Here is a 25,462-nt window from a genome sequence, read left to right as displayed (position 1 = left end):
TTACCCAGACACTAAAGAACAGAAATAGTGGGGATGTCTCTCCTCCAGTGGTGTAAAGTCACTGCAGCAGAACTAGCATCCAGCCCATGTACTACAACCCTGTCACTGGGAGGTTGACCAGGGTAGGTTTATTTAAGTAATTATGTTGGGCTCCCAGCAAGATTCCATCCACTGCAGGGAACGGGGAAGAGAAAGACTGTTGCACAGCAAATCCTCAGCAAAATGTGGGCAATCGCTTCCGAGACAGCTGAAGAGAGGAGCAAGAAATTAGAAATATATTATAAGCTTTGTGAAACTTCGAGTACAATCAATTACTTTCTGCTGAATTCAATTCCCTTCAGGCATTCAAAGTGTAAAATGTGCCCAAATATCCAGCCATGGTGCAAATGCGTCAAACCTGCAGAACTTGCAGGTTGTTAACACCCGCTCAGAAGCACACATAAGTGAATATGCATTAAAACAACATGAGGGATTTCCCCACCACCCCAGATGCTATTTAATGTGATTTCTTTTCAACTTTCAGGTGAGGTGCTTTTGACCCCTACTGCAGACTTCTGGAAATAGTGCTCTTGTTGAGAGAGGCAACAAATGTTTTCAGTCAACATACAATGAAATTCTCAGCTCTCGAATCCCTCTGCACTGCAGGGATCCTATGATTCTGTGAGATTAAAGGAAGAAATTGGACTAAAATGTGCTCAAAACCACCACAACAAAATAAATGCACTTGTGAGCCCCTTGTAAGAGTAAAGCCATCTCTCTTTAAGAGCTGTATGTAGCTCATGTACCACTTAAAATAGTGAAAGGGGTGTCATGGGGGATATCGCTGAAGGTTTTCTAGGGCTGCAGTGTGAGATTAAAGGAGCAGAGGCATCAGAGAGGAGAGGCTGTTCACAGAAAAAGGGAGAGTTACAAAGCCAATGCGCAGAATGGACCAGGCAAGCCCGAATCCATCTCCTTTCTTGCTCCAAAAACCAATCCAAATTCGAACCAATTCATGGTCCCCACAGAGAGGCATGCAAGATCCAAGCTGACAAGAGAAGGTATTGCACCTGATCTTGGGCTTGATCCAACACTTGATCTTAGCTGAAAGGCTGAGAAGCAATTTTGTTCTTGGCTATATCCAATCAAAGTCTAATTTAAAGTCTCAACTAGTGAGACATTACCAATTTAAGCTGACAAGACAGGCAAGTCTCTTCCTGTCTTGGGCTTGATCTACATGATCCAAACTGATAGGAGCAGCCATGGTGCCTTCTCCAATGCTCGATCTCATTTGCAAGTTAACTAAAAGGTCAAGATGCCATTTTTATAAATTGCTTCAAATGAAGCCTCAGTGTAACGTCTTTGACTTCTATCAAGTGCAGGACTACAAAACAACATTTGATCTTAATTCACCAAGAAAAAGATCACAGAACTGCAACATTGCTCCAACCTGTGCCTGGAGTCACCGGTGTCCGTCAAGGTCACTGTAACCCTCAGTTTCCATGCCTCCAGGTCCTTCCAGATTGGACCCTGTGACATCACCAGCATCTCTTAATTCATAGTACGTTACTGCATCTGGGAAGTCATGGCCACCCTACAGACAAGGACAAGGGACTTACAGACAAGGGACAAGGGACCTGTCTCAAAGCCACAGCAGCACAAATATATGCAAGTTAATCAGAAACCACTCTTTACACCACTCCTAGCTTTATTTTCTATTGGTTTAAATGTGAAATAGATGATGTATTCACTAACATCCATTTAGTTCTGCTGCTGAGGATTCATTTATCCCATTGTTCAACTGGGGGAAGCTTTTTTGTGCAGATTTTCAGGATAAGTACGATGTCCATCTTTCATGCCCATTCATGTCTTTGTTAGTGGAAAAGCAGGAGAAAGTAGTTCGACCCTTCTGAGAATTGTTGACGAGCATTTTAAACGTGTGCGTTGAAACAAAATTGCAGATGTATTAAATTAATGCTTTATGTCAATTTGAATAACAAAGATAGTGGACAAATTCCAGAACCTGCCAAACTGGCTCAGAAATGTCTGACACATCCAGAGGTCAGTGAAGCATTCATCATGAAGGACTTTAACCAGATGTGTTTGCAAGCAAACTCCTCAAGGCAGTCAGTGAGAAAATTAGATAAAAGACCTCATTGGTATAATTCAGAGAGCCATATAAGTACAAAGTGCCATTCCTGAGGTAATAGAGAACAGCGAATGTTATTCCAATATGCAAAGACAGATTGAATTGTGTCCCAGTTACTCTGACAGTAATTACAATTTGAATGTTTGGACAGAAGAATTCTATGAGTCCATCATTTCCAGGAATCCGCTTGACAGGGGCAATTCTGCTAACAGTCGGCACAATGACTGATGCCACACTCCACGAGAGTTATGCTGGCTTTCCAATGTCGATAGGTCAGAGGACGGGCAATTGAACCGTCAATCCACCACGAGTTTAATGCACTACTTCCATCCTGCCATGGGGACGTCATACTTTGCCTCCTGGTCAATTAAGAGCCTCCACTCGCCTCATTTCCTTCTCCTGGGAGCTTCACGACATTCAACATCGGATGTGCTCTTTCTTGGCACAATTTCAATTCGGTCTCAACTGAAACCAGATGCTTTTCAAGTATCAACTGCTTTTTAACAGTTTGGAAGATTGTCTGAGAGCGGGTACCTGCCCAGATCAATGGGCAGAAGTTGGGCAAGGTTGCAAGTATTAAAATATTGAGTGCAATTCATAGTAGATTCTGGGCCTTTTGTTAACAGAGAGAGCAATGATCTCCAAATGACCAAACAATTCTCAGTTAGTCAGGGGAGCTGTGCTGTACCCCAAAAAGATAAATGTTTACTTTAAGTGCCAGGCAGTTAGCTGTCAGCTTGGGGCAGCACAGTGGCACAGTAGTTAGCACTGCTGATTCACAGCTCCAGGGATTTGTGTTCGATTCCTAGCTTGCAAATTTTCCCCATATCTGTGTGGGTTTCCTTCAGGTGCTCCGGTTTCCTCCCACAATCCAAAGATGTGCCGATTAGGTTGACTGGCCATGCTAAGTTGTCCCCTAGTGTACTGGGATGTGTATGTTAGAGGAACTAGCAGGGTAAATTTGCGAGGTTTCGGGGATCAGGCCTGGATGGGATCGTTATCAGTCCAGACTTGATGGGCCAAACGGCGTCCTTCTTCACTGTAAGGTTTCTATTTCAAAATTTTGGGTGAACTGTAACACAGAGAAGAACTTTAAGGATGGAGTGTGTTCAGCACTCGCCATCTGAGAGTCAGCACGTGACATGCCATCATTTACTTTCACCAGCCCACTGCCATTAAATGCTTACTTGAGCATTGATTGGCAGCAGATGTCCACCCTTGGCCGACGGTTCTGTAATCTTGCCAGACACAGTGCCGCAGTGGCCAGAAGAGGAATCAAGTTCCGGGACCATTGGAAATTTAGGTCGTGTGGGTTCGGGGAGCAGATAGGAAGCTTGGGGGTCAAGGGGGTGATCGTGACTTTGGAGTATTGGTTGGGAGGGAGGCCCAGAGCTCCAAGGTCCTGGAGGGGATGATGCCACAAATCTTAAAGTGCCATCCTCCCCTTTCCCATCCTAGATAGAGAAAAGTACTTTTCTCTGTTTCCCACCCTCCCTGCATCTGCTCCCCCCCCGCCTAAAAATTGGGTGGGAAAGGCCCTTAGTCATCATAAAGAGCTTTAATAGGTGAAAGGCCTTTGATTTCCTTGTGCTGACACTCCATAAACTGCATAAGGCACTAAGCAGAACAAAATTTGACTTGAAGTTACTTTGGGTAGTAAATGAAAGTTCCAGCACTCATGATATAGTCGCTGGAGTTCTAGCCTCCACCTGCCACGGGATCAGAGTTGGTAAGGAGCGGAAATGTCCGTTGACCTCAGGCAGGAATTTCTGGTCTCGCTTGAGCGAGGCCGTAAAGTTCCGCCAAATGTGTCTTCAGTAGTTCACAACATATTACAACATATTGACAGAATAAATCAGGGAGCCAGAGCTGTCAATCAAGGGATGTTTATTTTCAAAAAATAAAGAAGTTTCAAGTAACTGCAATTTCTGCTACTGATACCTTAAAGAATCTGGATGATTGACACTTATATTCACCTGTTGTAGGTAAGAGTTTTTTTAAGAACACTGAAATCTATCAATGAATGACTGGGAATCAGGTGTTTCAACAGACTAATGGATTTCTGGGCTCTCAGTTAAGCTGTATTCTTGGCTGAGAACCCAAACATGAATTAAAGTGCTAAAACACCTAATACCTTTGAAACCCCTCTTTTTTCAAAGCCCATTTCCATAGCAATGTAAATCATAAGGCCTTGTATGAAGGTAGAAATGCTGATTAGTTCTCGTTGAGACCCCAGCTTTCTTTTATCTTGGAAATAACTGGATAGTTTAAAGCATAACTGTTTATAACCTAACATTCTCAATATTTTCTGGGGTTTTAGATGCTCACAATCTATCCGTTGTCGGAACGGAGGCTGCTGCCATTGCCATATCTGTACCTTCTACCAGTAAAACTATCTGGACACTGCTTCAATCTCTAACAAACAAACTGTTCCCCAACAAGCCCACCCCCTCCCCCTGGCCCCCCTCTCCCCCCACCCTCCAGAGTTGATGTCAGGCAGACTTCGGAGCAGGTCATGTGACACACTCCATTTTGCTTTGAAGACACAATTCCGAAACATAAAAATAATCATATTAACTTCAACACTGCAATACAGGCAAACCAGAGAAGAGAAAACATAGGCAGGAATAATTGCAAACCGGAAGCAGGTTCACCTAAATTCCTCAGTGCACATGTCCATGTCAGCTTGACACAGCTTGTTGCACTCTGATTTCTGAGTCAGAAAGTTGCAAATTTGAAATCCCATTCTAGAACTTTAGGACACAATTTCGATGAGCGCTTCAGTGCAGTACAGAGGGAATGTTGCATGGTTGGAAATAGTGATTTGATGGAGGGTGTGGGCATGGCGGGGGCAGCATAGGGAAGGGGATGTTATTGGTGCTTCCGAACAAAAAGGAACTCAGTGGTCATCGTGCCACAGAACCGTCACCTCAGCAAAGAGTGGTACCTTCAATAGTTTAAAGTTTATTTATTAATCACAAGTAGTTTTACATCAGCATTGTAATGAGGTTATTGTGAAAATCCCCCAGTCATTTCACTCCAGTGCCTGTTCGGGTACACTGAGACAGAATTTAGCATGGCTAATGCTTTTGTTTGCAGCAGTTTCAAGAGGGCCAGGAGTGCTGGTTGATGACAGGATAAAACTCAGACTCAACTGCAGAGTTACTGAAAACCGGACTACACCTCCAGCCAGGAGACCATCCACAGACCTGTGACCCAACAGGGCTGAAATCCCACCTACACCTTCAGCCAGGAGACCAGCACCAGTCACTCAGACACCCCTTATGGAGAATGCTTCACAGTCCTTGAGTGCCACTGTGTCAAGGCGATCAATGTACCTATCGGAAAGGGAGCTGGCCATAATCTCTCCCATGCAGGAGGAGGTGGCAGAGCAGATAAGGTTCTACAGGAGGAACGGTGGCTCCGGGAGACTGAAGGATATGCTGGAGTTGCAAATGATCACCATCTTGCAGCTGCAAGCAGGGACAATGGAACGCATCAGATCCAAGGAGGCCATGATGGCGAACGGCTCAATGAGATAGGAAGATTCCAAGCAAAGACTCTCCAACCAGTGAATTCTTGATTGTGTATGTCAGTCCTTTTTTTCTGTTGCCTTCACATTGTCACCTCTCTTTGCACAGCACTTGTCCTCCAGGGTGGCCCCCCCCCCACCCCCCACCCCCTCCTTTAGAACGCACAATTGAATGTCTTCTACCCTCCTGGGACTCCGATTTCTTCCAAGATCTTGGCTGGAACTGTTCTCCATCGCAAATTTCCAACATTCAAAAGCTTGGCCTCTACACCCTAACTATTTGCTGAGGGGATGTTTGGCCAGCCAGTTGGGGTTTTAAAGATTTGTTAAAATAGTTGACGATTTGCCCCTCGTTTGATTTGTCAATCGTTGACCAACTGAGTATCGATTTTTTTTTACCAAAATCACGCTCGCTCTATTTGGATCCAGCCTGGTGAAGTTGAGCAAAGGCATTTTGGATGACTTTGCTGTTCTTTAATCTTTTCTACACAGTAAAAAATAATGCATCTAACCAGCACGTCTTTTGTACCGTGGAAGGAAACTGGAGCACCCAGCAGAAACTCACACAGGCACAGGGAGAACATGCAAACTCCACACAGACAGTGACCAAAGACAGGAATCGAACCCAGGTCCCTGGCGCTGTGAGGCGGCAGTGCTAACTGCCGTGCCACCCTGGAGAAAGAAGTAAAATCACCAATGAATCTTGGGGGAGTTTTTTTTTCAAAAGCCAGAATAAGTAATCATAATGTAACACTGAAACATGGGAGAATCATTTCTGGGGATTTCCACAGAAAATGCTGGAAAATCTCAGCTGTTGAGATTTTCCAGCATTTTCTGCTTTTATTTCATATTCCAGCAACGTTTTGCTTTTATCTGGAGATTTTACCTTGCGCACATTAAATAAAAGGCAAGTTCCAGCTTACACTTAACTTGCGCACGATTTGGAGTTATCCTGTTTATTCGATGTGCCTTCATACTGAAGCATTCTGCTAATAACAGCAAAGAATTTTAAACCACTGAACCTTAACACGACCATCAATCCATTTTTAATGACATTCGTTAACATGAGCGTGATTCATTATTTTGATTTAGCGTTCACTAAAAAACATGCCACATTGTTCTCCACTGCTTGGTGAAAGGTTGGGAGGAAGGGAAAATTACAGTGAGGTCAGCTAATCCTCCACAGGGAAAAAGAAATGGAAAAATTGAGGGCAGATAATCCTCAGCCACCTGGTGAGCATCTTAATAGCAGATCACACAGCGCAGAAGTGGAATGCGCATTGGGAAAAACATCAACAAAAATGAGGAAATGAAATAGCAGGCAGAGTTGAGTGAATGATGTACCTAACTGAAGTATTTCGTCCCTAGAGATCTTTATGGTTGGGTTGTCCTCACGGCCAGGGATGGGTTCACAACCTTATGGGGTAGAAATAAATCTTTACTAAGGTCCTTTATTAATAGTCAGCGAAAACAAAGTGTATTCAATCTCAAAGTAAGAAAATAACAATCACGCCACTCTAATCATCCTGCAAGTCAGAAAGACAAACAAGCTAAGCTGTAAGTCAATAGATAAAAAGGACTTTGGCTCATATGCTAAGCAGTCACAGCAGAAATCAAATCGGACCCTACAAAGTCAAAATTGAAAGCAACAAGGACAGTTTAATCAGTAAATTAGGAACAACTGTAAAAATACATTTTAAGAGTAAACAGCTGAACTCCAGTTTTGTCCTGATTAGTGGAGTTTTTTCTCTCTGCCTGGACTCATAGCAATGGAAAATTCCATTCCTATTCCAATTTACGTCCACCTTTATCTTGCCATCTCTAATGTTCTCAAGCATTTCAGCCACACATAATGAAAATACAATTGCACTGACGAGAAGGATTCTCCATGGAATTCACTGAAATGTTACTTTTTGCTCTTAAATAATGTTATTACAGGCTCAAAGTTGTGTGCACGGGGGGACTGCACATTTCTCAATCAAGGCTGTATGTATTTATTGTGAAATCCAATTAAGTGTGTTTGCCATCTTTTAATCCATGCGGTTTTATGTTTTATCTTGAAAGCAATAAATCTTGCTTTTGCCCTGGCTATCAGCCATCTTGCCCTTTGGCTTTTCTCCCAATCCGACTAACAAAGCACAGTGTAATTAATCTTTGCCAATTTGGCTAAATTAACAAAATGAATCATTATGTACATATGCAGCAGTGATAGTTTGTTTGTAATAAATGTTTATGCAGTCTGAAATGTTGCATAACTGAAGCTGGCTACTTTTTGGCTAGAAACTCTCAAACTTCCAAAGAGATTGCAGTAGAAAGCCCAAAGTCACAGAACAGTCAGCTTGTTGAAACTTGAGTCCAAGTATCCAACTTTAAATTGCCTACTTCTATGATTTAAACTGAGGGTGGCTTTTCATTCAGCTGTTTGTCAATGAGGATTTCCTTTCAACTTCTTGACATCCAGTTACAAAATTAAGGAGAAGCATTAAATGAAGATGCCTATTTACTGAAATACAAGCAGTCCCAGGCAGGCAAAAACCAGAAACGAGATTGTTTGATTGTAAAAAAGAAAGGACTTACTCGAAGTTTCCAAATTAAAATCTGAAGATTTTGAGAGAAATCAAAAGTAAACTCCAAAACCTCACCCAAATTAACATAAAGACACACTCGGCTCCATGCATCTCAATGTCTTTCAAGTGGACGAACATTGGAGCAGGGCATGTAATGGTCCCCTGCATAAACATTTATTACAAACAAACTATCAAACTTACAGAGGATGCATTGGTGTCAATGCAAATAGCCCACAATTAGTGTTGGCTGGACTGTCATTTCTTAGAGGTATAAGAGCGGATGTGAACAGATAGCTAACTGGATTCTGATTCTGCTCAACAGCAAGTGTCATTAATAAAAATATAAGATGGAAAGGGAGAGAAGCAATATAGTCTTCATGCCTTGGTCAACATTTATCCTCAACCAACAGCAAAAAACAGGTGATCTGGTCATGTATTTGATTGTTGTCAGTGGGGCCATGCTGTGTGCAAATTGGCTGCTGTTTTTCCTACATGACAGTGCATTGAAAGTACTTAATTGGTTGCAAACTACTTTCAATCATCCTGAAGTGATGAGGGGAACTATGCAAATGCAAGTCTTTCTTTCATGATATCACATCATTTCTTAAGAAATCAAATAACCAAACTTATAGATAATTTTTATGTCATCATTTGTTTTGCTTAGAACATTTTCCTGAAAGGACATCTAAATTGGCTATGTGGACATTTTTTGCAAATTGATTTATTTATAACAATAGGAGGTCTTGTGGCATTGTGGGGAGCATCCCTTTATACAGTTCTGGTAATCACTGTGTACAGTTCTGGTCACTCTATTATAGAAGGGATATTATTAAACTAGAAAGAGTGTGGAAGAGATTTACTAGGAGGCTTGATGGTTTGAGTTATAAGGAGAGAATGGACAGACTGGGACTTTTTTCTCTGGAGTATAGGAGGCTTAGGGGTGATCTTATAGAGGTTTGTAACATAATGAGGGGCATAAGTCACCTAAATAGTCAATATCTTTTCCCAAAGGTAGAGGAGTCTAAAACTAGAGGGCATAGGTTTAAGGTGAGAGGGGAGAGATACAGAAGGGTGCAGAGAGGCAATTTTTCCACACAGAGGGTGGTGAATGTCTGGAACAAGCTGCTAGAGGTAGTAATAGAGGTGGGTACAATTTTGTCTTTTAAAAAGCATTTCGACAATTACATGGGTAAGATGGATATAGAGGGATATGGGCCAAACATAGGCAATTGGAACTAGTTAAGGGATTAAAAAAGGGGCAGCATGGACAAGTTGGGCCGAAGGGCCTGTTTCCATGCTATAAATCTCTCTGATTCTATGACCCTATGACTCTATCTGAGCTAGAATCTCTGGGTTTGAATCTCACGCCAGGGTTTGAAGGCCAAGGAAGGGTATTCATAACACGGTCACCCTGATTGGTTAACAATATGTAAATTCTTTCAGTACATCCATGCTAGGTGGTAAGAGTGATGCAGAGTGGTGCCGCTCAAGCTATAATCTCTGGTGATGGACTGGTGACCTAACCCATGAAAAATAAGCGATGGAAACAAAAGTAAACAAATGCTTTGTCAGCCTTCTGCATCTTCTGCAGTCTTCTGAGTCAAGGACCTGAATTTTGTGTTTGTTGGTTCCCTGCATTTGGTTGGCAAAAACGGACACAGGTTAGGCTTTCGGCCAACATCGGGCCTGGCATGTGACATCACACTGGTTGGCCGGTCAACAGGCAGCCTGTGTGAAACGTGCACTGAGAAAGGTTCAGCGCTGCTGGGGATGCTATGGGTGGTAAGCGAGCGGGCACCAGGAAAAGGGAGGGTGCAGGCTGGCGCTTTTAATGAGCTTCTTCAATGTGGACAGCTGCTGTGGAGCTATCTCAGGGAGCTGCAGACCTGTACAAATTAAATGTGATGACAAAACACAACAAACTGTGTCTATGATTGCACATTCAAACATCTGACAGCAAAACTCAGTTCTTAGGCCCCAGAGGGTGTTTTAAAAATTTATTTCACCCCAGACATTTCACCCTGCCCTGGATTGAGGTTGTAGCAGAAATGTGCAGGCAGCCTGGCCAATTGGTCTGCCATCCACTGTAAAAATGGATGAGCCACGTAAAACCGCTTTTAATTGACTCCTTAAGAGGCACAATTGCCCGCTTAGTTGTCAGTGGGCACATTCCTAACTCCAGTGTGCGCCCGCTGACTGAAATATCACATCAGTGCACAATGGCGTCAGGATGTGGCCAACGTCTTCTAGTGTGAGTTCACATGTTTCCAGATCAGGCAACGTAAAATTGTGGCCTGTGTCTGATTGAGAATATAATCTTCAGAGAAGCTGAATATTTCTTTACAGGCCAGGTATGTGTTTCTGTTCTCTCCAAGCGTATTGTCAGTTTCTAATCCCTTGCTTCAAACACTTGGATAAATACTGAGCTGAAACTGATAGCGTGTCAGCATGTTTGTGAACAACTGGAAGCACGAAGCCTTCTTTTGCCAATTTCCTCTGCTTCTCCTGCCTGAAGAGTTTGGTAAGTATCAACTCACCCACTAAAACTTTGCCCAAACCACCATTCTTCATGTCTGAGTCTAGGCAATGAGTTCTGGTAGTCGACCAGCTTGGCAAGGATCACAAATGATCCCATTCCTTTTCATATCTGACATTCACGCATGTGCATGTTCTAACAGTAGTGTTCACTCCTTAGTGATTTCCACCTCCTACATCTTCGACCCGAAGGTCAAGAGTCATACCGCTTCTGCCTCACATCTGTAATTAGCTACCTCAGCGCCGGCTGAGAATGAAGTCTGAACTTTATGGTCTTCATGACTCATTCATACATTGCCTTTATCAAATGAGCTGTCAGGGTTAAGAACACAACACCCTTTTAAGACAGGATACATCGAAACAACTCTTATCAATAGACCACATACAATTTGCGCTGGTGTGGACGGCTCCTAATTTATTTGGTAACTTTTACTAAAGTAAAGGGGATGAGGGCAGTGGTTAATAAGGTGAGTTCCGAGGTGACACAACTGGGCCATTTTCCTGAACCCTCAGAAGAGTAAAGCTTAATGTTTGAAATATCAATCTAATTTAAGGATCTATGCTCGTCAACATTGGTAGACTGCATTCCACGCATGGGCTGGAATTCTCCCCAAAAAATTCTAAGTCTCCAATTCACATGAAAACATCATTCTTTTTAGCAGGATTTCCGGAATGAATCGCCGACACTCCATGCATTGAAGTGTGCCCCAGTGGGATTCCCCCTGGGAGTCAGGGGGCGGGGCCTATTCCCACTTGGCACTGCCCGATGCCTGGTGGGCAGTGCTAAGGCACCCATTGGCAGTGTCAGTTTGTCCTTTGGCGTCAGCAGCACAGCGGGCTGAGAGAATCTCCCCATAGCGTTACTCTGGTACCGAAACAACTGGAAGTTTGATGTTCCACGTAGCTTTCAACTGTCCTTTAGATCCTTTTTTTTAAAAACTGGATACATCTGTCCTGTTACTTTCTGATGCTCACTGACAAACCAATTGTCAATCAGTTAATTAATTTCCCATTAACTCTATTTGCCTCAGTCTTCTTTGTGAACCTTATGTGACGTATAGAACTTTATGAAATGTCTTTAAGAACACAAATTAATTGTAGCCAGCAGGTAACCCTCATCCATTAAGTGAGTTATCTCAAGACAAAATGCCACTAACTTCATTCATTGTAAACCCACTCTGACTATTCTTACCAGGTCATTTGAACAAAGGAACTTAAGAACAATGAGTAGGAGTTGGTTATTCAACCCATTGAGCCTACTCCGCCACTCAATGCGACCATGGCCAATCTCATCTCAACCTCTAGTCCACCCCAGTCCGAAAGATATGCTGGTTAAGTACTAAATTCTCCCTCAGTGTACTCAAACAGATGCTGGATTGTGGCAGCTGGGGGATTTTCACTGTAACTTCATTACAGTGTTAATGTAAGGCTACTTGTGACGCTAATAAACAACCTTAAACTTAAACTTCCTGCCCAGTCCCCATATCCCTCAACTAATTAAAGTATGATTCCCACTGGGGAGGGGAAGGAGGGGGTGGGTTCTGGAAAATTTATCTAATTTAAGTAACCAATACAAGCTGTAATTACCCATTAGCCCATTCAAAAATAAGGAAAGCTACATTAAAGCACAACACATTGATCATGCATGATCATTGTAATGCCTTCAGTGAGGCCCATGAGGTGGGCTTCTTGGAGTATGAGCTCCCTGATTGAGTTACTGATTGCTTGCCAAATCAGAAAGTCTTACCTGTGTGTATATTGAGGAATGATATATATTCATACATATCAGGTCCACTGGCACTCCAGATTCCAACATTGTACCCGAAGCGCTCTAATGAAACGAGATAAGTTTGTAAATAAAGGAAATTGGGTGAAGGGCCACCAGCCTATGAGAAGTTATTTCAATAATACTTGCGGTTTTAGTGTCTTGTCATGTCAAAATGCCTCAAAGCATTTTAATGATTTATTATCTTTTGAAAGCAATGATTACTCTGCAGTAATGAAAATCAGGAGGTCTGTAAGTGTTAACCTAAATATCCAGTCCTTCCACTGTTGGTGCAGCGTGACTGCAGTGTGTAGTATCTCCATCCATTTCAACAGCTCGACAATGCATCTTCACTCAAACCCACAAACTCCACCACATGGAAAGCAGTTGTAGTGGGCACAAAACTGGCCAAGCAAAGATCAGCTACTTTTAAACAGACTGTCGACCCAGTTTTAACAATAAAGAAAATAGTGGCATGGTAGCACAGTGGTTAGCACTGCTGCCTCACAGTACCAGGGACCTGGGTTCGATTCCCAGCTTGGGTTACTGTCTGTGTGGAGTTTGCACGTTCTCCCCGTGTCTGCATGTGTTTCCTCTGGGCGCTCCAGTTTCCTCCCGCACTCCTAAGATGTGCATGTTGGGTGGATTAGCCATGCTAAATTGTCCCATTGTGTCAGGGGGATTAGCTGGGTTAAATGCATGGGATTACAAGGATTGTGGTCAATGCAGACTGGATGGGCTGAATGGCTTCCTTCTGCACTGTAGATTCCATGATTCAAGCTGGCAGTTATATAGCACCTTTCACAACCTCAGAACATCTCAAAGCAATGAAGTACTTTGAAACTGTAGATGCTGTTGCAATGCAGCTAATGTGTGCACGTACTCTATTTCAGGTGCTGAAAGGTCACAGGCCAAAACTTGAGTTCTGTATCTCTCTCACAGAAGCTGCCAGGGCCATTGAGTATTTCCTGCATTTTCTGTTTCTTCATCTGTTGAAGGTGTTTCATGAGGAATGAATGTTGGCCAAGATGCTGAAAGAACTTGCTCTTGTTCTTCTTCAAATTCTTCCGTAGCATCTTTTACACTCAACTGAAAGAGAGGGCAAGGCATCAAATTTAATATCTTACCCAATAGAAGGTAAATCTGACAGTACAGCACTTCCTCAGTACTACACCGTTTGTCAGCCCACATTTTGCACTGAAGCTCCTGAAGGAGACCTGGAAACCTGCTGACTCAGAAGTTTTACTCAAGTTTATATTTATTAGTGTCACAAGTAGGCTTACATTCACACTGCAATGAAGTTACTGTGAAAATCTCCTAGTCACCACACTCCGGCGCCTGTTCGGGTACACTGAGGGAGAATTTAGCATGGCCAATGCACCTATCCAGCACGTACTTCGGACCGTGGGAGGAAACCGGAGCACCTGGAGGAAACCCATGCAGACACGGGGAGAATGTGCAAACTCCACACGGACAGTGACCCAATCCTGGAATTGAACCCGGGTCCCTGGCACTGTGAGGCAGTAGTACAGCTCCAGAAGTGAAAATGCCTCCATTGAACCATGTCAACTGATACCCAACTAAGCAACAAAGAGATTGCAGTGGAGTTCCCCCACGCTCCTGCCAGAACCTCGGTGGAGGATGAGCAATGTCCTTGCCATGTTAATTTACCACATTCACAGCGCAAACAGATATTTTAAAATGCTTTCAGCATTGAACTCCTGGAAGTTCCACCAATTTTCTGCCCGTGTTATGGTAAGATATTAGGGAATTCCATAAAAATTCCAGCTGACTGGCTTCATCAGATAGAACAATCGACACAGAGGCAAGTACAAATATCTGTCATTTTCTTTTATCATGTCCTATCTTTATCACAAACAGACACGGACATGCTCTATGTGATGATGTTCGGAACTAGAAACTGTGGAATAGAAAGATCTTTTGTTTTACTCTCATTTCCCTTTTTCTATATTCCTCTGTCTTATATTTGTAAAGTAATGCTCTCAGACATAAAGGGCAGGGTTTAATGCTCTCTGCCTCAGCGGGTTGGCGGTGGAGAGAATTTAATTAGGCATGAAGTTGACAGGTGGGGACTGTGTTACTTTCCTGCCACTCTGCGAAAAGTGGATGGTCTGTGCATGGATGGTCTTTCCTCCCCCCCACCAATTGAGATCCTTAAGTGACCAATTAATTTTCACTTAAGGGCCTCATCGTACTGCGACTGGTATTAACCTAGCAGTGGGTGATAGGTCTCACCGTGCAGGGAGCAGAGTAAGCATTGACTCACTCGTTCAAAAGCGCCAAGAGACCTCACATTGAGAAGCAAGGGGGACGGAAAGCAAGCGCTGAAAGCCATCCCTTCCCATTACTCACCTGTGGCCTGGATTCCCTGTTTGATTCGAGTACTGGCAGCAGCAACCATCTCTCCAGTGGTGCTGCTGAGTGCAGAGCCCCCCCCCACTCCGACCTCTGCCAAGCAGGGTCCTTGATCCTGAGAGAAGGCCATGCAGCTGGCCTGTTCAGTGCCTGTTCAGTGAGCCGATTCTAAAAGAGGTGACGCGGAGCTCCAACCAGTTCTCTAGCCGACTGCTAAGACTCCTGTTGCCTCCATTAAATCCAGCCCTGAACCTCAAGCTGGACACCCACCTCATCGATGCACAGTGGCACAGTGGTTAACACTGCTGCTTCGTAGCGCCAGGGACTCAGATTCGATTCCTGGCTTGGGTTGCTGTATGTGTGGAGCTTGCACATTCTCCCCATGTCTGTGTGGGTTTCCTCCAAGTGCTCTGGTTTCCTTCCACGGTCCAGGTTAGGTAAATTGGCCATGCTAAATTCTTCCTCAGTGTACCTGAATAGGTGACTAGGGGATTTTCACAGTAACTTCATTGCGGTGTGAATGTAAGCCTACTTGTGACGACTAAATAAACTTTAAAAATTTGATTTAGAAATTGGATCCTACACATCTCAAATTTTAGGGTTCCTCGACCTACCTCTTCAGTTTCTCAATAAAAATAAATAATTATCAAACCTTGTTTGAGATTGGAAGACGCATTGAATAATTTTCCTTCGATGCATTTCAATTCCTGAGAAAGATCAGTCGAATGGGAAAATAGTATTTAAAGATCATGGAGGTGACATCAAAGGAGTTAATTGAGGGTGGTTGGTGGGGGTGCGAGGTGGTGGGGGGGTGGGGTGAGGGTTGGGATTCGTGGGGGGAGTTCTATTAAATGAACCATCTGGTGTTAAGTGGATTGTGTTTTGAAAGCACTGTTACCAGCAGCTGTAACTTCCTGTGCTCTGCAATGTTGTATGTGCTGCTGATTGTATCAGAACTCCTTCTCTATAACATGGTGTCCTTTGCTCAGCAGGTTCTCGTTTCCTGTTATTGTAAACTTCTATAACCTTGACACGCCCAGCCTCCGATATACAGCGTTCAAATCTTTATTATGCTTCTTGCTTTTAGGGTAGTTCCCCCCCTCCCCCCAGCCCCCCCTGAGAAAAGTAAACAAAAATGCCATTAAAGGCAATGCAATTCCCAGACCTGGCCGCAGATATTGTTGTTGAGAATTACAGTTCCGCAATTTGAAAATATTTCTGTCATTTCAAGGCGTGAACTGATGTTCGCAAATAAATGGATTCTCCTACGCGGTGCCAAATAGCAGGCGAATTGACCCATTGCCATGCATTCCAAAGATGTGTGGGTTACGTGGATTGGCCATGATAAATTGCCCCTTAGTATCAGGGGGACCATTTGAGTAAATACGTGAGGTTACGGGGATAGGGCCTGGGATTGCTGTCAGTGCGGAGGCCAGATCGTTTAAGACAGAGATAGATAGGTTCTTGATTAATAAGGGCAGCAGGGATTATGGGGAAAAGGCAGGAGAATGAGGATGAGAAAAATATCAGCCATGGCCGAATGGCAGATCACATTCGATGGGCCAAGAGGCCTATTTCTGCTCCTATGTCTTATGGTCTTACGCAGTTCTGATGGGCTGAATGGCCTCCTTCTGTGTCTTAAGAATTCTGATTCAGTCTTCCATCAAAAAGGGGATCAGGTAAATGTGGTCTGCTAAGGGAAATAAAGTGTTGTTCATGACAATTGGGCTCCCCCTTTTCTCCTTTCTACTTCGAATCCTGTTACTGTTTCATTCACCTGCTCAGATTGGACAGGTTTTTCACAGTTCCGGGATGGCAGGCTGAGAGGAGGGAGACATGAAAATAATGGAGAATGATGTCAGCTTCCTGACACAGCCTTACTCGCTGCCAGGGAATTTCCCTAACAACGAGAACGGATCCTGCCAAATGCAGGCAGGCAGCCATTTTAAAGGAACTAAGGACCTGTTCAGAGTGATTTTCTCAGCCTAGAGCACCCTCTCTTTCCCTGCTGGGCAGATCCAGGAGGTGGCCACCCAGTGGTCATTTGGAGTGGGAGCGGCCATTGGAGCTGAAAGCTCCATCCCCCAAAGAAAGGGCCACAGAAAGGCGGGAAGACCAAGCTTCTAGCCCCTCGGGGCCACCCAGAGGAGCTATTGCTGGTGTGGCTCCTCCAAATGTGAATTTATTACTCCAAAATGAGAGCTCCTCTCGATCCCTGAGCTGCCTTAGCAGTGCCCACTTCTCTCGATGGGCTTGCCAAGGCTTCAGGACTGCTGGTCCTCTGACTGGGAGACAACTCTGCGCAAGTTGTTGACCTAATCCCACTACACGAACATAGCGACACAGAGGCCCATTCTAGCACTCCTCCTACCACCACAGTTGGGATCTGCTAATTCGCCTCAAACCAGGGACCAAAGTGAAGATCCGAATGTATCAGTCAATATTCCATGTTGAGTTCAGCGTCATAGAAACCGTAAGTTACACTGAATTTCTTGGGACGTACACAGAGAAACAGGTCAAGCAGCCCAAACAGTGTTCGGGCTCCACACGGGCCTCCTCCAATTTTATTTATTTCCTCTCATTATCTATCCTTTCTCCCCAAGCTTCCCATTAAACATGCCACTGTGGAATCACAGCAGACATAATACACTATGGGTAGAATTTTCCGGCCACATACATTCCAAGAGTGGAAATTTCTTCCCGAGGTCAACGGACCTTTGCATAGTTCGCCAAACTTTTTGTCCTGCCCACTACGATTCTAGTGTTCAGTGGGACAGGAAAATCTAACCCTATGAGTTTAGTGATCCACCAACTATGTGATTGTGCAAGTCATAGGAAAAGACTCACTCTATAACAAAATTATAAATTCTGACTGATACCCCTGTGTAAGCTCCAATTTTCAAAGCAACACTCACATTCGCAGAGTTTAGATTGTGTGGTTAAGTTTCTGGGTGGGTGCTGGTGCTTGCACCCATCACCTTTAGAGATGCAAATGTTATCAGCGAGTCAAAGCTGAAATCCATCACCCACCTCCATATACCACAAACTGCACATGACATAGCACCTACCTCGGGCTCTAAGTAATCCGAAGCAGAAGTAACAAGAAGTTTATCATTTTTTTTCCTGCCTGCTGTGATACCGAGGCAGATTACAGTGTTGCAAATAGTTCCAAGTAAAAGGTTTTTAAAAATCTGTATGTAAATTTTGAATCTCAATTATTGCTTTAAAAGCATGCCTAGCACTAAAAGATACAAAGGTCTGAAGACACATACCAACTGACTCAAGAACAGATTCTTCCCTATTGCTATCAGACTTTTGAATGGATTTACCTCGCATTACGTTGATCTTCCTCTACACCCTAGCTATGACTCTAACACTACATTCTGCACTCTCTCCTTTCCTTCTCTATGAACGGCATGCTCTGTCGGTATAGCGCGCAAGAAACAATACTTTTCACAGTATACCAAGACATGTGACAATAATCAAATCAAATCAAGAATGTTTGAGGCAAATCTGCATCATGGTTGACAGCACACCTCAAAATTAAAATATTCTTTGATTTATTAGTGTTCGGTTCTGGATAACTTCTGTGTCAGTCATGACAGGCAACACTTAGGAAAGATCAAAGAGATTAGAATTCATGCTACTCAAGGAATATGGGCTTTGTCTGCCCATTGGACATGGGCTACGAGGTGGGAGGACTGGCAAAATGGCAGGTGAAGGTGTCATGAGGTGCACTTGACATCTTTCCACTGCTAAGACATATTGTCAGAGCCAGGAACATGAGTAGCATGGCCACTCATGAGCTGAACAATTGAGCCATTAAATGGCCCAGTTTCGGGCCATTACAAGCCCTCACAGGGATTTTTCCTGCATTGGTAAGCCCTGGCCACCTCACAATGGAGGAGAGTTGGGGAGGAATCCATTGCTCACGGATGTGCTCCCCAGCATCCATCACCCCACCCAAGGCACCACCACTGTAACCACTACTGATCCATCCTCCCGCAGTCACTGGGGCCTGCCCACCTGACCTTGGGCCTTCCCCTAAGAAACTTAGTCAGCTTCAAGGACATATCAGCATTGAAGTGCCCTCTCCCTGGAGTTGCGGCCTCAGTAACGGGCACCCCAGTGATGATGCTGACGAGGCTGTCTAGCTGCTGGCTTTCTGTCTGTGCCGGCAGGTCTTAGGGGGCAGGCCACTGATCTCAGTTTGATGGCAGCTCTAATGGTGAATTGGCTGCCAATGGCAAAGTGCCACCACTCAGGGGCTTGCCCCAAGGTCACCTTGCACTTTTGGTCCTGACAGCCTCTGCCCAAAAAAGATTCATCTGAATGAGTCCATTGTGGAAAATCTGTTGACACATTTTTTGAAACAGGTTTCTTCTTCTGGATGCTCCACAAAACCTGAGGCTCGGGGAATATCACAGAATTTCATTTCACTTTGTGCATTTACGGCAGTTTAGCAAGAACGCTTTAAGACTTGCTGTTAGACTAACATTGTGTTGCCAGTAAAAGTGGTTCATTCCAGTAATTCCCCACGTAATTCCTGATTTCACTGTGCTTTTATAGGGAGATAAAGACCAAGCACTTTCTGAGGGGAAGGGGCTGTGTGTCTGGGGAAAAATTATACACCACAGGGCACAACACGTACTGACTGGTTAAAGCAACGTTGCGAAAACATGTAGGTCATCTGTCATCTCTCACCTGGGATTGCCTATGATGTCAGGAAGCCTCAGAGGAAGTAATCAAAATAAATACTTTTTGAAAATAACACCTTAGAAAGGAGCACTGTTAAGACTATACAAATGGTATCAGAACATAATGTTAATTGAGTCTCAGTTCAATAGATTCAGTCCCCAAATAGGATCAGTTTTAATTACAATCTCCATAACTTGAAGGATTTGTGAAATCATTGAAAATAAATTGTTGAATGATAGTTTTGATCATATCCATTTAATAAAGGGAGACATATGACCAATTCTGTCATCACATTCCGTGGTCAAACTCTTTGACCAAGCTTTACTCAGCCCTCTAACCCTCTTTTGGTTCACTATCCATTCATCCTTGCACTTCTGTGCAAAGGATCAGGTTATTTTTATCTACATATTTCTGTATATGAAGAATATCATAGAATGGTACATTAGGGGTACCATTCACATACACACGGGGCAGGGTAGGTGTAGGAAAATGCTTTGCTGAAATGGCGGCGTGGGCTCGTTGGGCCAAAGGGCCTGATTCCGGTGCTGGGTTGTTCTTTGTTGTTTTTCGTTAAATCACAGAATCCTGCAGTGCAGAAAGAGGCCATTAGGCCCATTGAGCCTGCATCAACAACAATCCCATCCCTGCAACCCCATGTATTTCCCCCACTAGTTGCCCTGACACTAGGGGCAATTTAGCATGGCCAATCAACCTCTTTGGAGTGCAGGAGTACCCAGAGGAAACTCACACAGACACAGGGGAACATGCAAACTCCACTCAGACAATCACCCAAGCCAGGAATCGAACTCTTGTCCATGGCCCTATGAAGCAGCACTGTGCCATAAATATATGTAAGTTTATGTAGTTGCGTTTTTGTTTGTTTTCTATATCAAACTTTGTTACGCTGATTGATACACGAGAACTTTGCCTCATAAATCTCCCACTTTCGCACACATTGGCTCAGATTTCCACGCAGTTGGGAAAGCTTTGTGGATTTTTAAAAATGGCGGCTAAGATGCAGCAGACATGCCTCCATTTCCAACAGATCTAATTTTTGCTGGTGGAAGAAGAGAAGAGTACACTATACGCAGGTGGGAAACCCAAACTCAGCAGGACCTTTTGAACTTAGTGCTGTTTCAAAGGGCCTTAACCACAGGAGTGAGAGTCACAAATTGATGGAGTAGACTGGAAAAAATAGGAAGCAGTGAACCACGATGTGATTCCATAACTGGGCAACAGTTACTAAACAATCCCGAGTGTGCTAAGAATTATACTAACAGCCAATTTAATATTGTCAGTTCATCTTGCAACGTGGCTCGCTTCCACTTGTTAGAAGCTACATATGTTCATAGGCAGGACCTTAGCCTCTACAGCCAAAAAGTATTTGTCCAGGCATTGTAGCATTTTTCAATTGAACATAAGCTTGGGGGACAACTATTCCCTGGTACATTCCTCATGATAATGCTCAGCCAATCAGAGTTGATTTGCCTTTCATTGAATTTAAACAAAATCTTGGAGGATAACCATAGAATAGAATCTCTACATGACAGAAGTAGACCATTCGGACCATCGAGTCTGCACAACTCTTTGAAAAATATCTTACCCAGGCCCACCTCACCTCCCCCACCAGCCCAGCCCTAACACCATAACCTTTTGCATTTACCATGGCTAATCAGCTGAACCTACACATCTTTAGACTCTCAAGGCAATTTTAACATGGCCAATCCACCTAACCTGCATATCTTTGGACTGTTCCCTGGTGCATTCTCCATGGTGATGCCTTGGTCAGAATCCACTTGCCAACCAAGCAGCACACTTTTCTCATACAGTACAAATGCCTGTTCCTTTTGAAATTTGGTCTTCTCGCATCTGTCCTGATGAGTGCAAGTTGGAAAAATTCAACGGCATGTCTCTTTTCTGAGCAAAAATGTAAATGGTATGCTTATTAATGAGTTATATTTTGTGGAATGCCAGTTTTTGTTTTTTATTCATTTATGGGATATCGGCATCGCTGGCTAGGTGACCATTTATTGCCCATCTCCAACTGGCGTTGAGCGGATGGTGCTGAGCTGCCTTCTTGAACTATTGCAGTCTGCATGTGACAAAATTACAAAGAGTACTATTTCTCTCTTCTGGCACTGAGGTGACAGTTCAACTGAGCACAACGATTGCGCCCCATATGCAGATTTTTAACCAAAGACACAACCCACTCCAGGCATAGCTAGCCCCTTGGTAGGTCTTTGCATCTGGTAGTAGGTGCACAAACACAACAGTGTTGCAGTGTAGCTGAAGACTTCAGGGCATTCTCGCTACTGCCTTCTGGGCACCTTCCCAGTGCAGGAGGTGTGGATTGGTGGTAAATAAACTGGGAGAGCAAGGGATGCCAGTTCCTGCTTCAAGCATTCTGCCACCCATTCCCTCTTCCCTTCACTTCAGAGGAAATTCCTGAACATCACACAGGAACCTTAAATAGACCCAAGCCCGCGGGTTTCTACCAACCATACATTTCCCAACATGTTGGGTGGGAATATCAGTCCAAAAGTTTGGAATTAATTCATGATGTTACTGGTTTCTTCAAACAGTTTCATTTGCTATAGCTGATGACAGCAGTGCCCAATGATTAATAAAAGTTAACCCACTCACATCCATGAAATCAATCAAAGAAAAAAACAGAGGGTGGGATTTTCTGGCCACTCTCACTCCAAAGTTGGAATTTCATGCTCAGGGTCAACGGACTTTGCATGGTCCACCAAATTTTCTGCCTCCCCTCCATGATTCCTGTGACGGACGGGTGGGATGGGAAAATTCTACCCAGGAAATATTAAGCATTTCATAGAATCATTGAATCCTTACAGTGCAGAAGGAGGCCACTTGACCCATCGAGTCTGCATCAACAACAATTCCACCCAGGCCCTAATCCTGAAAAACCATGTATTTACCTCCTGACACTAAGGGACAGTTTAGCATGGCCAATCAGTCTAACCTGGTGTCCATCTTTGGACTGTGGGAGGAAACCGGAGCATCCAGAGGAATCCCACGCAGACATGGGGTGAACGTGCAAACTCCACACAGGCAGTCATCTCAGGCTAGAATTGAAACCGGGTCCTTGTCGCTGTGAGGCAGCAGTGCTAACTACTGTGCCACCGGGCCGCCATTTGTATCGCAATATAAGACTAGAAGACCATAACAAACAGGAACATAGAATAGGAGGATTATGACTCCGATGGTTAGGGTGCTAATGAAACACTCCGTTCTTTTGAGCTGTGAATCCCAAGGATAATTAAATCTGTCAGAATTCCGGCTTCTTTCTCTGTCCAGTGATCCATGTTGGGAGTGCAAACGTGTAAATATTAGAAAAAAATGGCAGAGTTCAACTGTGATTCACAGTTGGATGACCTGTCAAAATTCACCGGGCTAGTACATGAAGTAGGATGCTTTCCTTGGAGATCATTTTAGGGGACATTTGGTGCGAGTGTAATTTTATCCAATGGTTTCATGGAAGGAAATACATGAGGAGATAATACTACACAGATTTTTGTAATCTGGAACCAGAACATGGCAATGGATTGCCCACCGCATTGAACCCGCAGAAGGTGACTCCCTCAATACAACAACACTAATCAGAAATTGAAACTTTAGTCCTCTGCCACTGTTTCTGCATCTGCTTCAGGTGCAGGAAGACTTTACTCTGCAGTACTCAGAATCCCTCTTCAATCAAGGCAAACTCTGCAAATTAGAAAAGAAAGAGTTATGGGCAAAATTAAAGCTGGAGAACTAAGCTTCACATGAATCTTCAAAGGAGCATTCATTATTTCAGAAAACAGTATTTAAAGGAAGATATTTCTTTAGGCAGAGTCACAGCTGCCTACCTATGATGTTAAAAAACTACACAGTGGAGCCATGCTCCTCCTAGTCTTTAATAAGGCAGTACTAGGCGAGAGCAAAAGTAATTGCTGTCACTGGAAAATTTTATTTATTCTTTCGCGGGACTTGGGCCTCTCTAGCTCGGCTGGCATTTTTATCGCCCATCCCTAATTGCCCTTGAGAAGGTGTTGGTGAGTTGCCTTCTTGAACTGCTAGCGCCCCTGTGGTGTAGGCTCACCCGCAGTGCTGTATTTTTGATTTGATTTGATTTATTATTGTGAGATGTATTGGAAAAAGTGAAAAGTAGTGTTTCTTGCGTGCTATACAGACAAAGCATACTGTTCATAGAGTACACAGGGGAGAAGGAAAGGACAGGGTGCAGAATGTAGTGTTACAGTCACAGCTAGGGTATAGAGAAAGATCAACTTAATGGAGGGTGTTCCAAGATTTTGATCTAATGAAAGTGGAGGATGAAAATTAAGGATAAAAAAGGAGCAAAACATTTGTTAGATCTATCTACATTGTACAGCCTCTTTCACCTGAAAATTCTGAAAATCTTGGGGATCTTTCACAGTAGCTTCATTGTAGTGTTAATGTAAGTCTACTTGTGAGACTAATAAATCAACTTAAACTTAAGTCAAGGTTCTCAGGCAAGTGGCTCACATTTGATAAAGATTAATCTATTCACAGACAAGCCCTTGAAAAACAAATCTTTTATCCTGGACACACCTTTGCCTTTATGTAAGAAAAGCCTTTAGGGTGTCATAATGAATTATAATTAATCAATCGTAGCGACAAATAAATGTTTTAGAAGCAGCAAGGGAAAAAAAACAGCCTTAGGATGTATTACATTTTCATCCCAATTTAGAAATTACTGGCATTGAAATTCAGGAGTGGTTTTAAGTGGTTAAAAAAAATACTTTTCTTTCAGAAGTGCACATAAGTGCTGTTTATTTGCACTGCATGTTTTTGCAAAAAATTGTAAAATTGTATCAGTGGAGTGCTGCCAGGATTGGGTACCAACCCTCACCACATGATGTGTTACATATTGCCTGTAGCAGTAAACATACTTGTTATTTTTTAAGCAGCCGTGCAGTCCCACTTCTTTACATTTGAGAGACTTCTCTGCCACATCTTTGATAATGGAAGTGTTCTGGGCAGTTAGCCAGGGTTCAGGATGCTCAAGAATTTGATTTGGTCAACGGGGATAATATTTGTAGATTTGAAACATTCCTCCTTACTTTAAATGGGGCCATTTCATCTGAAACACTCAATTTTGCCAATATTTTCAAATTAGGATTGATCAATAATTCCAAGTCAAGCAGGAATGCATTCTTGTCCCAATCTCACTTACAACTATCCGGAATCATCTGACATTTGCCTCACTAAAATGAACAAAAGCATGAAAATTGCAACAGAAAATAAGGTTGCTGAGTTTCAGAATATTTTGTACTTAATTTCCCTTCTTTTGTAACTGCTACTTTTCATAATTTGGCACTCATAATTTGTGAAGTCAATTCATTTGGATCTCACATTGTTTGTGGGAAAATATATTGGGTTTCCTGGCATGGTTGTGAGGACAATGTGGGAATCAACATTGCAAAAACTCATTTAACCTTGGTCTCCAGGAGGCGGTTAGGTTTTCAAAGGCATAATGACAGCAATCAACATGGGAGGAGGGTTGGGACGCCATATTGAAAGAACAAGGGCCTCTCCCACTCATTGCTCACAACCCTAAACACCACCTCCTCGCCACCACAACTGCTTCTCAACCGGATCGCTTACACCCACTTCGGTCCAAAGATCTCCTCCGTCTTTTATTGACTCACCATCTCGGCACGGGAATTGTTCTCTGAAGCACTCCAATTTCTGGGTCTTTGGGCTTTACTAATATTGATGAGTAGTCTTGCTGGTTTGACTTGGTGCCACTTGCCAACAATTGGAGGTTACGTGTTTCTTTCTGGCATTTGCTTGTTTCCTTTCCTGGAAAGGAAGGC

At 43.4% G+C, this 25,462-nt stretch overlaps 1 long non-coding RNA gene across 2 annotated transcripts in view; it reads right to left on the bottom strand.

The window, feature by feature from the left end:
- Positions 1 to 19,764: 19,764 nt before the first annotated feature.
- LOC145351020 (uncharacterized) overlaps positions 19,765 to 25,462 on the bottom strand; it is a 77,698-nt gene continuing 72,000 nt past the window's right edge. For both annotated transcript variants that reach the window (XR_013888296.1, XR_013888295.1), the window contains 2 exons: positions 25,295 to 25,448; positions 19,765 to 23,327 (listed from right to left, as the gene is read on the bottom strand). This is a non-coding gene — a long non-coding RNA (uncharacterized LOC145351020). The remainder of the gene's footprint in view (positions 23,328 to 25,294; positions 25,449 to 25,462) is intronic.

The sequence above is a fragment of the Carcharhinus amblyrhynchos genome, chromosome 12 (assembly GCF_965287045.1).
Source record: "Carcharhinus amblyrhynchos chromosome 12, sCarAmb.v2.hapA, whole genome shotgun sequence".
Lineage (NCBI taxonomy): Eukaryota > Metazoa > Chordata > Chondrichthyes > Carcharhiniformes > Carcharhinidae > Carcharhinus > Carcharhinus amblyrhynchos.
Note: the sequence above shows the minus strand (reverse complement) of the source record. Positions and strands in the feature narration are given on the sequence as shown.